The 14,008-nt window shown below is 40.1% G+C and overlaps 1 long non-coding RNA gene across 1 annotated transcript; it reads left to right on the top strand.

The window, feature by feature from the left end:
- The first annotated feature begins 2,449 nt into the window (after nucleotides 1-2,449).
- Nucleotides 2,450-10,979, top strand: LOC117245167. The gene is made up of 3 exons (XR_004499509.1): nucleotides 2,450-3,087; nucleotides 3,162-8,706; nucleotides 10,769-10,979. It is a non-coding gene; the product is annotated as an uncharacterized LOC117245167 (long non-coding RNA).
- Nucleotides 10,980-14,008: the final 3,029 nt, after the last annotated feature.

Raw genomic sequence — 14,008 nt, 5'->3', positions numbered from 1 at the left:
AATCCCTGTGGTAGAAAACTGCTGAGCCTGAAACCAGCAGGCTCTTAGTTTCCAGCCAGATGCATATCCACACATGGACTGATGGAAACACCAGGAGTTTGGGAAGATGGAGGGAGACCTGGTCAAACACCTGATGCTCGGGAGACTGAGGATGTGTTTTTACTGGACCACCGACTAAATGCATAACAGACCCCACCATTTCCATGTGCCATCCCCCTGTGAAGGATTTTCCCTGCTGGGGAAAAGAGTCATCTCTTCACAAAACAAACTACTTGGGTGGAAAGAACACATCTGTTTTCTTTAATTTATAATACAGTCTATTGGGAGTCTCCTGAAGTAGCAATTTGGGATGACCCCTTTGCATATGCTTAGATTAGGATAAGTAATTGCTGGTAGTGCAATATTCCCACACATATCTGGTTATTGCTTTCACTCTGAACTGCCTTAACCCAGAAGTTTATTCCTCAGAATTTCATTATTGGGGCTATCTGGGGTACTGGTTTGTTGCTTCTCTAGAAAAATGTAAACCCCCCACCCCAGATTATAACCCAGGGAATGTTCAGTACATCTGCAAAAATAGGTACCCTGAGATTTCTTAAATGACAAAAGTATTTGTGGGTGAGAAACTTAAAATGTTGAAACTTTGGACCTATTCCCTATGAACTGTAGTCATACCCCTGAGAGGAGAAGGATGTTGAGTCATAGTGAAGAAAGGAAAGAAAGAAAAACTGAGTGTTTTTTCTATTGCAATCATCCCAGAGGTCAGACGCAACCAAGACAGACAGATGAGCAACAAAAACACTGGTTAAATGACTCAAAAGGTTAGGTTTTCAGGCACTAGACTGAAACAGTTCAAGTACTCTGAAAGAAAATATGGAAATAAAGCATATTTTCTTTTTGAGTCTAATGCCTGAAGAAAGATTAATTTTAACATTTATTGGTAGAAAGCTTCTGAAGGACTTGTACTTAGGCTGTCTGAAGGCTACTGTGTATATATGGGGACAAGAATAGAGAAGAATGAAAATGCATTTGTTTTCAGAGGTGTCTGACAGTTGCATAAACCAATATATCTTTTGCAGGATGATAAAATTTTAAAAGTACCTTATGAAGCTACTCTTTTGCTTAAATAAATTCTTCTTTATGATCACCCACTTTGCCTTTGCTACACAGAATGATTGCAGAAGTGAATGATGTATTTGAAGACTTGGCTAAGGCTGGAAAGCACACCAAAAGTAGGGAAGAGCACCCTGCACTTGGCTAAGTTTTAATTTTACAGCATAAGGTTCTTATTGTAACCTGCAAGTCATGTATTGATCATGCAGTGACTTGCCAGGAAAATTGTTTGACTGTTATAGTCACTCTCCTGTTACAGCTTTCAGAAAAGGTTATTTATTTTCCTGAGGTTGTGCATTTCCCCATTTGTCATAACAGAGGAAAAATTGATTCAGTATCTACTTCTGTCTAGAGCTGCACATTAAAATGCCCCACAACAGAGGCTGTACAGTTTCTGGGACTCATTACCAAGCTGGAACCTCAGTTGAGAAACCAGAGTGATTTCTGGTTTGTTTGTCACTGTGGTGATCCAGTAAGAGGAGGGAGCCAACCTTCACCCATCTGCTGTGTCTATCTGGATTGCCTTCTGTTCTCAAGACTGGCCAGTCAGCTCATCATGGGCCTGGGTGTGACTGCAAGTCATGATGAGTCAGGGTTTAAGTGCAGAACTCTACTGAAGGGAAAATGAGGCCATTTTTAACTCTACTTTTGATTTTATCTCTAGCTTAGTTCTGTGAAAGTCACCAAAGCTGCTACACACAGCAGAAAGTAGCTTAGTGCAAATCAGACACAGAAGGAGATATTGCCATCAACATAAACATTAAAAATAAAAATTAAAAATTAAAAGAGAGAGAGAGAGAGACATAAGCCTGCAATTCCCTGTACTGGCTCTGATAGCTTCTCAAAACCAGACCATTGGATGATGCACAAACTAGTGGTTGGTGCTTCTCAGAGGACGAAAGTTGCTGAAAGCAGCAAGCTGACAATTGGAAAGTGCACTTGCAAATCTGGAACTAGTTATAGAACTGATGGAACTGATTATACAGTGTCATTTCCTGATAACTTGGTTCTTAGCTAATTTTTTGTCTTAGGAGGTATAGCTTAGCTCACAATAATCAGCGACTTTCCTACTGTCCGTACTTTTCTTCTCCCTCTTTTGCACAACTCAGGATCCACACCTCAGGAGTCTGATTGTACCAGGACTGGAGGAGACTCACAACCTTTTTTTAGAAACCTTTTGGAGCTGGGTTTCTCACAGTGCAAGTAGGAGCGTCTTGAAACCAGTGTTAAAGCTTATCTCAGGAACACACTGTTTCTTTTCCCCCAGATTCCCACAGAATCACAGCATGGCTGGGGTTTTAAGGTACATCTGGTCCAAACCCCCTGCTCAAGCAGGGCTACACAGGGTCCAGGGCCATGCCTAGACACTTTATGATATCTCCAGGGATGGAGACTCCACAGTCTCTCTGATCAACCTCTGCCAGTGCTTGGTCACTTGTACAGTGGAAAGGGATTCCCTGATGTTCAGATGGAGCTTCCTGTGCTCCAGTTTGTGCCAGTTGCCTGTCACTGGGTGTCATTGTGAAGAGCCCATGTCCATCATCTTTATACCATCCCTCTGGTTTTCACCTGCTAAGATCCTCCCTCAGCTTTTGCTTAATGGGGATGAAGTACTAAAGGAAGGCTGAAATAGGCCAAGATACCTAGTGAAAGACATATTAAGTCAGCAAAATTTTCTGGTGCTGTTCTTGCATGATTCAAACAATTTTGAGGCTTGCTTTTTTTCATACAAACCTGTAAATATATCCTCTTAATGACAGTGCAGGTCTTGAGTGTTGTTGGAGCCTGGGTGCTACTCTGGCAAAAAGTACAAAACAGTCTGCAAAAAAAAGTACCTGAAGAAGTCAATGAGGGCTTTCTAAATACATCCTGGACTGTGCAGCAGCCTACTGTTACAGTATGCCTTGGGGCTGGTTTGACATCCAAAATGGTCAAGTGTACACTAGGCTTGAGTGCAGCGGTGAGAAGCAGTCTGTGAGTATATCAGTGATAGTTTCTTTCCAAACTTTGTGTCTTTCCTGAAATTGGCCCCTATCTGTTTCTTGCAGAGCTCACATAGGGCTTTCAATCCCAAGGAAAGACCGGCTTAATTACGTGTTGGCTGCTTTACCTCTCAGCAAGTATTTGGAAGGTTGAGGAAAAGGAGGGACGGCAGAGAAAGTGAAGGGCTGCCACACTACCAAAAACCTGGGAGAGAATCCAATTTTTGTGGGTTCTTCTTTGCCCACTTACTTCCTGATTAAAGAGACCTACAAACTTGAATTTCATGTAAGGTGATTCCAGACTGTTGTTTTGCTTAGGAGATTAATTTTCCTTTAGTATTTCCTGTGCCACTGTGATTCTTTTCTCCAGTACAAAATTCTCCTCTTTTTATCTGTCTAGCAAATTCCAGCTGTATTGACTCAAGGATGTCTCATTATGTAGCTGGTTATAGTAAGGCTTTGTGTAAGACTGTTGTCTGTGGGTGGATGCCCAAGAGGGCAAGACCCTTACAGCCTTTCTAAGAGGATGTGACCATTTGTAGGACCTGCAGAGTAGTCTTCTCTACTTTATGCCAAACACTCTGCTACTCTTGGGGCATCCAGGGGAAGTGCTTGGGAGAGCAGTCTGCTGCTGACTAACCTCTCAAAATGCCCTGTGGCAGTGATGTTCTCCGTAGTGTGTTGTACCTGTGCATATTACCTGCTTTTCCTCATATTCCTCCACCTCAGAATGACTTGGTGAATTTGGGATTCTGGAGTTTAGGTGGAGGTTTGCAAGTTAGGGTCAACTTGTTTACATCTTTGCTTGCAGCCATGGCAGAGCACAGTAAGGTTTGGACATGATAAGACACAAGCTGTCAGCTCTGAGTGCTCCCTCACATGCCTTAGATGAATCAAAATTAGATGTTTTTCTCTGAACATGAATTTAATAAATACATGCAGAAAGTGCATGTAAATACACAGTAGTGACTCCTGCCTTATTAATAGATCATGAGGTGTGGATCATGAGGGTGAACAATACAGGGACATTTTTAACAGTGTTTCTGAAGTAAAATAACAAATATAACAGAAGCATTTGGGAATGAAAATCAACTGCCACTGCAGCTGGGAATGTAGGCCTTGGGACTGGCACTAATAGCCTGTGTAAGGAATTTCAATGCAAAATTATACAAGTCTAGGGCTGTGAGTTAAATACTCCAAAGAGAGAGCAAAGTGGAATATAGTATGGGCTGAATCCCTCTTCTGCTAGGACTAAGACATTTAATAGAGCACGTGTACATTAGTAGAAGAGTAGTCACACTCCACTAAGATCTGAGTGACCAAGCCTTTAAAAATCTATTCAAAACATACCCTGTTCTGTTGCATATCAGGAAATCTCAGATAAATGTTTCTTCATCCTTCTGATCTGTGCTATTTTAATACCAATTGGCAGTTCCATTGATGGCACAGTATGATTTAACAAACTGAAAGGATATAGCAGAATGAGAAGGAAACTTCCAGACACTAATCTCACATAACAAGGAGTAATAGATATTTTGTGTAAAACCAGTTTGGGGAAAATGCCCTTGTGTAATAATAATTATTGACCAGTTTCACCATCTTCGGAAAATTACTTTTTTCACAACTGTTCTGTATGTGAGGCTTTTAAACCTGTCTGTCATTATTCATTCAGATTAGCTGAAATGTAAAGTAACATATAGATAAAACACAATTTGAGGCTCTACCCGTTCTGTCTCTCATTGTCCAAATCTTGCCTGTTTGACAGAGAGGTCACATGTCATCACAGGCACGTTGATTCGGACTAGTACTGTTCTTCTTCCAACAAGAAACTTTTAATTGTTTTTGTTGCCAGCAGTTGTATTCATAAGGACATGATGACTAAGCTTCACATGTTTCTATTAATATAAAGTTGGCTATCATTGGTATCAATATTTGCTGTTGCATAATGAGAAACATTTTTGATAACCACTTAAAAATTTCGAGAAACATCTCAAATGTATATTTCTGTATAGATTTGGGTTTAAAGGTTCTCAGTTACACAGGACAAAGGAAAACTTATTTCTGTCAGGACATGAACAGCTTGCTTGGGGTTTTTTGTTATTTGCCAATTGCAGTGGAAATGATGCAGCAGAAAAAAAACTGCTGAGGAGTCAGTTGTATTTTCTAGGTACTTTCTGGTTTTGAAATAACACTATTGATTATCACAAGTGGTGCAGTTGTTTGAATTCAACTGCTGCCAAGTTTTTACACTGCTGATTGTGGTGAGAGTAGAGAAATCAACATTAGAAGCAACTTCTTAACTCAGATAGTGTTATTTTAAATATTAAATATAAAAGTATATTTAGATTAAGTATTTATTTTGTGTTATTTTCATGGCATTTCTTAAATTACAGTATATCTTAAGAGTGGTGAAAAAAATAACGTGTACTGGGGAGCAGTCTGCTGCTGCTGCTGCTGCTGCTGGAGAAAGCTGTGATTTACCAGAACAGGTGGACAACCAGAAGGTTGTGAATTAATGTGCAAGATGACACAAAGCCACTGGTACTATAAATCCCCTGATGAATGATGATAAATAATGTATTTCTCTCGATCAGGAAAGACAGCATTTTCACCAGATAAAGCCTGTGATAGAGGTCTCTGACAAAGAAAAGCATGATCATAGAATCATAGAATCACAGAATATCCTTTGTTGGAAGGGTCCCAAAAGGATTTTCGAAGTCCAGCTCCTTACTCTGCACAGGGCAGCCCCAAGAATCCCATCCTGTGCCTGAGAGCATTGTCCAAATGCTCCTTGAGCACTGGCAGGCTTGCTCAGATATGACCTCTGCCCTGGGGAGCCTGTTCTTCAAGGCTCTTGGTCTTAGTTTGAAAGCAAGTGCCCCCTGGGAAAGCAGAGCACACCCACACCCCAGGAACTTTTCAGGGGTTTGCATAGCTCAGACTTGGAGGGGTCTGCTGCTCTCAGTGTCTTTCCTTGCAAGGGTTACTGTATTAGCTGGGGTCTGTGGACCCACCTTCACTTCTACCCTAAGCTTAGGCAGGGCCTCTACCTAAATAAATAGCAAAGACATTAGCAAAAACTTGTGTTCCAAAATGAAAGACCATATGTTTTATTTTGCAAGTATTGCTCTTAGTGATTCTTCTGGGGAGCTAGAAGAAGTAAAATATTAACTGTTCTGAAAGGGGAGGGAGGCAACTTCATAATAGCTGGTGTGTTTGAAGCACTGCATTTGATAAAGCAGTTCAAACAGCAGCCCTGAGCTGGTGACAGAGTAGCACAACTGCAAATACTGCTCTGTGGGAGGAGTTTGGAACTATGCCTGGGTATATCTAGGCATACAAATACACCTGGTTTTCTAAAACTTACCTCCACTTACATCCAAAATGCAAAACTAAGCAGCATGTTCCTTGTTTGTCCTGCTGCACACAGCTCGATTCACTCCATCCTTCCCTGTCTGACCTGAGCATCTTCTCAGCGCCCCCAGCTGTGTATGCACAGACCAGTCACAGCCCAGGAAAGCTGTTGCCTTGTCCCTGATTAGGTGCAGTGCTTGAGTTTTGAGGTGCAGGAGTGGCATTTCCAATGTCCTCAGTCTGTGAGCACAGGCGAATCCGGCCTCTGACAAAATGCAGCCCTTTGCCTTCCGACTGGGGTGCCTTGCTGGAAACAGAGAGGACTTGACCCCTCACCTCAGAGTTGTGAATTATATTTCAAAAACAGAAGCATGAAATTAGGTGGAGAGCTCTGGTACCCAAACACTAGGGTTCTGTTTCTTGTTTTCCCTCCCTTCTCACAAAATATTACAAAAGTTGCAGGTAAAGGACCCATTTGCAACATGACAGGATCAGGGTTCATCCTCTGCCTGTGTGCTCCGACTTCCTCAGCCTGTTTTCTGGTGGTGGGGGACACTGTCTTTGAAGCTGACAAGACTTTCCATTACATTCCTCTGAGTATTCTTTGAATTACTTTGGTAGAAATTTCTAAAAAGCCACAAAACCCCAAACTGCTATCACCAGTTTTCCTTAGTTCTTCTCATCCCCTTCTGATCATTAGTTCTCCAGACATTAACCTGTTTATGTTGATCAAACACTGCTCTTCTGAAGATACCACCTGGATTTTATTTTAATCCATCTGCATTATTTTAAGCTTGGAATACAAGAGTTATAAAAAAGAGGGACCAGGCCATAAAAACTGTGATAGTTAGCTTGGATTAAACTGAGCTTTTTCAGATGCTGTCAGAGTTTCAAAGAGCAAAATACAATATTGTCAACTGCTAGCTAACTTCCAGATCCAAGATATTCTTGATTCATTGGCTACACAGCCATTATAGTTGAGCAAGTATTACTGTGTATATATATATATTTATAATATATAAAATATTAAAATGAAGCTTCATCTGAAGGAAAAAAATGGCATTTAGGTAGATAAAGCCCTGGAATATCCTTACAGTGAAAACATCAAGTTTAACTATTGATGGAATGAATTAGAATTAGTTAACCAAAAATTTCTCTGGAAAACAAATGAGAGGTGGTGAGAAAAATTGTGTTGCTGTGAGTTGAATTTAAAGTCAGCATGCTTATAGAAGCTGTTGAAGTACAAAATACGTTTCCATTATCAGTTAAAAGCAGAAAACAAACTTCTATGAAAATGAGTTCCAGAAAGGAAAGGTGCCTCCATATCAATGTCAGAGCAGACATACCAGAGATAGTCTTCTCCCTACCCTACAAGCTGTGACAGAGAAATAAGCTTATACTAGGGAGAAAACCTGTTGCTGTTAGTTAAAAAAAATTAAAAAGGAAAGGAGTTCAAAAGAGCATTTAGGAAAAATAAATCAACAAATCTGTAAGAGATTGGAAAGCAGAGTAATTATAAAACAAGTAGTTAATTGCAACAGACTCTTACAATCAGGGAAAAACTTCCCATTAAGAAAATTAATTGGCTTTTAATAAATTAAGACAGTTGTGTTGCTACAAATAAATCCTTCTTTTCTTTTAATAAAACATTGGTGTGGGTATTAAGTTAACTTTTCTATAGAGAGCCATCTGACAGAAGGTTAGAGCAATTCTAACACAAAACACAATGAAATTATTGAATTCAAAAAAGGAAATGATAAACAAAAATTCTAGCAGAGAACAGGTAACAGAAAAGTTCAGCCCTGGGACTTAAACAGCATTAAGATTAAACCTTTCTGCTTTATCAAAAAGTACTGTTGTCTCAAACTAATGATGGATGGTTAAACTGTGAACAGGGTTTCAGAAATAATTAGGCAAAAGGCAGGATGAAACAGGAGTTGACTTCATAGCCCAGCTTTAAAGAAAATTAGTAACAAGAAGAAAGAAAGAATTACCTGGAGTAGCAACGGAAAAAAATAACATTCCAGATCTGCTGTCCAGAGTGAGGGCAAAGTGTGATAAGTGGGCACAGCAAAGGATGCCAAGCAGCCCAGGCACTATGCCTGGCTGCCTCTCTCTTTCCCTTGCTTCCTCCCTCCCTTCCTTGGGGATCTGGTCCTGCTTGGAGTTTCCAGGAGTTCCTGCAGCACCAGAGATGAATCAGCAGATGTGTCCTGGAGTTTTTGGTCCTACAGACTGGCTCTGGAGAAGAGGATTGGTAGGAAATCACTGCATGCTTTTCTCCTCCTGTTTGTTGTGTGTGAATGAAATGGTCCCAAACAGTTTTCTGAGGAAGTTCCAGAAGACCCACTCACACTGTCACAAAGTTTATGGTGCTCATCTTCCTGACCTTTACTACTCTGCTAAGTCTGTTCTTGAGCATCAAAACCTTGTAGAGGTCAAAGAGTGCAGATGAGCAAACTTATTTTTAGGGTATATTTCCTGCATTTCTTAGCTCAGATCACCGAGCAATAACATTCTTTCAGCATGTTAGGAAAGCAGCATTCTGCCCCTGATCAGCTGTCTTTCTCCAGAATTTCCACTAGTTGGAAGAAGCTGCAAGTTGAACCCTGAAAAAGCTCAAGTTCTTCTTGAATATAATTGTCCATATAGTATAGACAACTGTCACTGTGTCTCATACTTCTTCATTGCAGGAACATGGTAATATTTTTTAAAACTGTTGCTTTTTTTTTTTTTTTTTTTAAACAGGAATGTTTCCACTGTACTATTGTACTTTCAGTCTCATTTTCCATTTGATTTTCTTTTTATTGTTGAGTGCACTAGAGCTCTCTGGAGCTACAGGACTGTTTCCCATGCATGCTTGAAATAGTTTTGGCTTCTTTGCTACCTCTTTAGTGCCTCTGGAATCCTGGTAACAAAGGGCCACATTTTCTGTTCTCTACAAACTTTGATGTCTTTTACCAATTATGTGAAGAGCAACAGGCATAATCAGCAGATCAGGTTGTGGAGGGAGCAGCCCTTTTGCTCTGCTTTGCCCTGCAAAAGTTGGAGGTGACTCCATAAGGAACAGAGGCCACACAAACCTGCTGTGCTGGGTGTTGCCCACAGTGGGGCTTTACATGAAACCCAGGAGAGCAATGTCTGCATCTTCACAGACTTATCATAAGGATCTGAAATTCCTTATCCTGTGTTGTGTTTGTGCCTGTGCCATATCCACCTTTGTGTGATTTGGCAGAATAGTTGGTAGATAAGTAGTTAGTTTCTGGGATGTTTTTTCAAGCAAAGCCAGAACAGTATGGTGCTGATGCTACTCAGAACTTGAGTTTTAGGTACTGTTTATATTCACATAACATGACTCAGAATACCAGGAGTCTCAATCTTAATAACAGTCCAAGACATCACTCACTTGAGTGCAGAGAGCAAAGTTTTAAGTGAATCATAGAACCATAGAATGGTTTGGGTTAGAAGAGACTTTAAGATCATCTTGTTCCAACACCCCTTCCATGGGCAGGGATGGTTTCCACTAGACCAGGTTGCTCCAAGCCCCATCCAACCTGGTCTTGAACACCTCCAGGGATAGTGCAGCTGCAACTTCTCTGGGCAACTTGTGCCATGACCTCAGCACCCTCACAGCAGGGGAAGAGGGGCATAGAGACTCAGCTGGCAGTGGCTAGACCCTTACATCCCTAAATAGTCAATGCAGAAGTAAAAGAACTCTATCCCAGGCACTTAAAGTTTGTACAAACATTTACTGCCTGCTCTTGACCCCATTCCCAGAGCAGCATCAGCCCCAGATAACATGTGATCTTAGTTGCTCACATCTCACTGGGGCATTTTCTGTGTTGTCCAACTTCTTGTCAGATGTCAGATGAGATCTTTATACAGTCTCAGTTTTCAAAGCTGAAGTCTGGCATGATGTAGCATGTCAATTTTTTGTTTATTTCAGAAAAAAAATGATACTCAGAAAGCTATATTCCCTAGTCCCTGAGAATGAAGTCCCAAGAGACTCTGCATGCTGCTTACACAAATCCTACTTCATTTTGAAAACTCAGCATAAATTTCACAGTGAGAAATCTAAGCCCAGTGTAGACTACTCCTTCTAACTTCATCCTTTAGCTGGCACTGACTCTTTTAACTAAAAAAGTATTTAGAAATGTGTTTGATAAATATTTAAATCGGGCTGGAAATATTTATTTATTTAGTTGTTTTAAAATAAAATTTCTCAATTACGTATCAGTGAGGCTCAGACTAGCTGATGTGTTTCATAAATCCTCTGCTTGCAGCAGAGAGATGTTAAGAAAATCCTTCTCTTGAAACAGGAAAGTGCTTCATCAGACAAAAACCTACAAATGCTAAAACAGTGTCTTGGGCTGCAATGCAAGATGTAACCAAAGATATGTGTTCTATTACCATTTGTTAAAACCAAGTGGGGCAGTGTTCTTTATCTTTTCCACAACCCATCCTCCCTCCAGTGGGATCTCTTCTGATAATGGGCCATTGAGTCTCATTACATGACTGATAAAATTACATCATCCCATTGTGAGATGCTCCACCCAGGGGCAGGAGCCCAGCATTCCTACCTGGACATAATCTGAGACTTGGAACACCACAGGCAGCCTTTTTCACTGGATTCCCAGAGGAAGATCAGACCCATCTCATCATCACTGGACCTTCAGAGGAAAACTACACCTTTCTACAGGATCACTGATTCAACAGAACCACATCTGTCACTCCAAGAGGACTGCAGCAACCAGTTGGACTACTACCAACACCCTGACCAACAGGGTGTCAGGTTGTACTCTGACTCTCAATGTTTTTTTGTACTACTGTGTTTTTATTTTATTTTTCCTAGTAAAGAACTGTTATTCCTATTCCCATATCTTTGCCTGAGAGCCTTGATTTCACAATTATAATAATTCTTAAGGGAAGAGTGGGTTTACATTTTTCCATTTCAAAGGGGGCTCCTGGTTTCCTTAGCAGACACCTGTCTTTTCAAACCAAGACAGTCATTTTATTTGTTCAGTTGTACATGTCATGATAGGTCTGAGCTCACTGCTATCTGACATCTTATAAAGGCACTCAAACTTCCTTATCTTTTGTAGGTATAGCTTTTAATACTCCTGACTAGGTAAAAAAAACAAACAACAACAACAACAAAAAACCCAAACAAACAAACAAAAAAAAGGTAAAGAAAGAGGGAAGGGAAGAAGGAGGGAAAAAGAAGGGAAAGCTTTGGTTTTGATTAGTACTGATTGGTGATTCTGATTAGCAAATCAAAAAAGTAGTAACAGGTTCAAGCCAAATTTAGAGGCAGTCTTCTTCCTTCCTAGGTCCAGATATGGATTATTTTGTGTTTGGGCTTGATATATTCTTCCTTAACAGTTTACAAAGACTAAAGGAATGGCATTGATAGCATGGAAGAATCAAATTGTAAGATGAAATCACAAGCAAAATTATCTGTGACCACATATGCCTGTGTGAAGTGTGCATTTATGAGGAGACAGATCTGTGTGCTGAATTATTGCCAGTGCATCAAAGTTCTTGGGTTACAGAATAAATTCAGCTGGGCAATATTTTAGCTTTGCATCTCTACTTACCACATGCAAACTGAAAATTTCATTTACCTGTCACACATCCAAATTCAAGTAGCAATTCATGTGGAGAGCAGAGGACCCACCTTTAACCCAAACACTCCTCCTCTTCCCTGTTCCTACATCAAAAGCAGAATGTACTTTCTCCAACAAAAGGGTGCCACAACCACAACTGTGGGAAACATTTGATTATCTCATCTTTGAAGCAGCTGAGATCTCCTCTTGCTGGAGGAACAGGGAGGGGTAAAGAGAGAAAAAAGGAGGAATTGAATCTATCTGACAGACACCCATGGCATTTTTGTCCTAATCCAGTATTTCTGCTATATTTCCCCCCCTCCCCAAAAAAAAAAACCAAGAGGAGAATTTCTGAAATTCAAAAAGACTACTAAAAGTAGCATTATGCTGTTAGTCTGCCAGTTAAGAGCTATTTCTAAATGTATTTTATAGTGCTTTGTAAATACTTTTCTTCTGTGTTTTCTTGCTTTTTTATTTTTAAACTCATATAGTTTCATAAAATGACCCTACAGAGTCACTTCTTATGGGCTGGCATGGCTATAGTTGTGTGAGTGGAAACAAATGTGCTTACCAGGAATGACAAAGAGAACTTTTTGTTCACCACTTCTGCATTACAAGCATCTGGTTTGTGTGGCAGCTGCAACTGGATCTGGACCAGCTCATGGTGCTGCAGCAAGATGGTTTTGTACGCACCTTACCGCACGAAGGTCCTCCCTGCTGATAGCTGCTGTGAAGATCTTTTTAGCCCCCTGGTAGACAGCTCAATAGAAAGGTCCTGTTGCAGCACACCGTTTGAAAACTCCAAGTATGTAATAAATTCCAACTACATAGATAAATAAATAATACAAATTACATACAGAAATTCCAATTAATCACAAAACAGTCAAGGATCAAGCTGGAGGCACTGGTCTCTCTGGCCTCAACCCAGCAAAACACTTCAGAGTATGAATAACCCTATTTTGAATAGTCCTTCTGGCAAAGCAGTGAGAACTACTCATTGCTTCAAGTTAGGTATATGTTCAAGAGATTTGTTTGATGTGGCCACAGTGCCCCATGGTAAGTGCTGTTTGAACCAGAGCCTAAATCCAGTTTACCATGAGGTGCCTTTCTGGCGTTACTGATTTCTTACCAGGAAGTCTTGCTCATTTAAACTTGGACACCTTCATTTCAAAAGCAATGTTAAGCAGTTTTAAATGCCACTTTCTCGTGAGAAACATTCAGTGATGATTTCCTTTTGGACAGTAATATAAGAGCTAGAATTTATCTGGCAATCAAACTGAGTTGAAATTTCCTTGAACAGAATTTACAGGATTAGAAGAATATCATAAACATTTGAAAACATTGCATATACAGTCATACTCAGGAGATACAAAGGTCTCTGCCAGTAAAAATGATGTCTGGTAAAATCCTCCTTACCTTTTGTCTTCATGTCTCATCTTTAAATACAACTAGATGTAACTAGAATTTTACCTCTTACCATGTTTCAGCCAAATGACAAAACTCTTTTTATTAATTGAAGATGAATTCTGAAGCAGCTAAAGTACCAAACTTAGTAGCATGCTTTTTCTGCTCTTTTTCTGTCAGCATGCTCTAGGAACCCAAATTTTCCAGAAACAAGTTTGTTCAAATAGACTGTGGGATGTTCAAGAGCCACTAAATTCATTACTAGTAAAGCTGTCCTAGTATTCCAGCACAACCACTTTGGGTCGTTGAAACTCAGACTGTGGTTGGAACCTTGCCCACGCATTAGGACACACTTCCGAAGCCTGACACTTCCCCTATTCAGATTACTTAGCCTAAATACAAAGAGAAAAATAGGAAGAGAACACTTGTACTTTCTTTTAGAAATGAGTCACTTATTAATACCAGGGTGTATGAGATTTAAGGTATATTGAAATTTACTAGCAAAAAAGAGGTATGTTTGTCAGTTGTTCTGTACTGTGTTATTTAAAA

This window comes from Parus major, chromosome 1 (genome assembly GCF_001522545.3).
Source record: "Parus major isolate Abel chromosome 1, Parus_major1.1, whole genome shotgun sequence".
NCBI classification, from domain to species: Eukaryota; Metazoa; Chordata; class Aves; order Passeriformes; family Paridae; genus Parus; species Parus major.
Note: the sequence above shows the minus strand (reverse complement) of the source record. Positions and strands in the feature narration are given on the sequence as shown.